This window comes from Scylla paramamosain, chromosome 1 (genome assembly GCF_035594125.1).
Source record: "Scylla paramamosain isolate STU-SP2022 chromosome 1, ASM3559412v1, whole genome shotgun sequence".
In the NCBI taxonomy this organism is placed as follows: domain Eukaryota; kingdom Metazoa; phylum Arthropoda; class Malacostraca; order Decapoda; family Portunidae; genus Scylla; species Scylla paramamosain.
Window position 1 is genome coordinate 1,390,705 of NC_087151.1, and position 1,796 is coordinate 1,392,500.

Sequence of the window (1,796 nt, forward strand, 5' to 3'; positions counted from 1 at the left end):
GTTTCACTGGTACTAGCACGCAGAACATGTACAGTTACGGTCAGTGGTCGAGTGGAGAGATGGAACAATTTGCAGCACTAGAAGTAATGTATCAAATCTTTATAAACAACTACATGAGAAACGGGGATTAAAAAAGAATAGATTTAACTGTTCCTGACCAGTGTAGTGCTTGGAAATGCCTGTAGAACAAGAAAAGATGTCTGACAGTTCTCAATATTTAAGGAAACGTGTGTCAAACTGTGGTGAGAGTTTTAACACACTCATTTCCATTGTATTCTGTGTCTTCCCTCAAAATGAAGTTCTCTGATCTGCTGAGACTCTACCAAACTGTCAGGTTTTCCTCAATACCAAGTCCTCCTATCAGCTGTCAGGTTTTGTAAGACTGTCGCTAGATCAGAAAACCTAAGCCAGTATTTTGAAACGCTTTATTTTTTTTCCATGATTATTTTCAGAGGCCGCAGAGATGACTGATCAGGTTCTCATGCGTGTTTGTCCCCTACTGATGCAGAATCCTTGTTAAACCGTCAATAGAACCATGAGAAAACACTTGAAAACTCTGAGGATGATTTCCAGGAGAACCTGTAGAAAGTAGTAGAGACTGGAAGGCGAAACGTTTGAAAATAACTACGGTCCTTGAGAGTGAGGGAAAGCGAGTAACACAGTGGAGTGAGTGTGGAAGGTTACGCGACTAATGGTTAATGGTTATGACTGTACTTTGCAGGAAATGTAAAAACGGAAAGGAAAAAAAAGAAAAGAAAGAAAAAAATTTATATATATATATATATATATATATATATATATATATATATATATATATATATATATATATATATATATATATATATATATATATACTGCAAGCGTTCACATAAAAGGAAGCGAAACAGCTTCAGTAATTGATTCTGGTGTAAGAGTGTGGCGATAATGACAGTGATGCAGCAACACATAGCCGAGGGAAAAAAAAAAAAAAAGTTAGGTATAATAATTACTATCCAACGATAATAACATGGAACTGCTGAGAGAGAGAGAGAGAGAGAGAGAGAGAGAGAGAGAGAGAGAGAGAGAGAGAGAGAGAGAGAGAGAGAGAGAGAGAGAGAGAGAGAGAGAGAGAATTAAACAGTATAATATTTGAAAAGCTAAAAAAAAAAAAAACGTAGGAAGGAAAAAAAACAAGAAATAAAAATACAAAATCTAAGTCAAACAAATAAGAAACGAAATCTAAAGCAAAAAAAAAAAAAAAACTCAGACACTTAAAACGAATATCAAAAAGTAACATTACACGACAAAAAAAAAAAAAAATGAAAGAAAAAAGGTAATCACGAGGTAAGAACGATACACCGGAAGACACGAAGCCAACAGGTGTGTGTGAGTGTGTGTGTGCGTAGGCAGCAGCAACACCAGGTAAGGCCCGTTGTCCGTATTATCAAGCGTTTCAGTGTCTCACCCCCACTATTCTTAACAGGCTCTGGTTCTGGAGGTTACTAAGAATTTCACGAGTGTGTTCATGATACTAGTGACAGTTTAACAAGGACTCTGCATCATTAGCGGGTAGAAACATGCATGGGAACTCGGCTAATCATCTCTGTGGCCATTGAGAATAGTTCTTACGAGAGGCCGGTGTTTCAAAATACAACCCCAAGTAAAGACAAAGGTTTTTATTCTTAAAATACTTCACAAATTTCCACTAGAGCAGTTTTGAAAGACCACAATGATGATTAGCCGAGTTCACGTCTATTTTTTCCCACTGATACCACAAAATTATCACTAGAATCACGAGAACACCCTTGAGTATGACT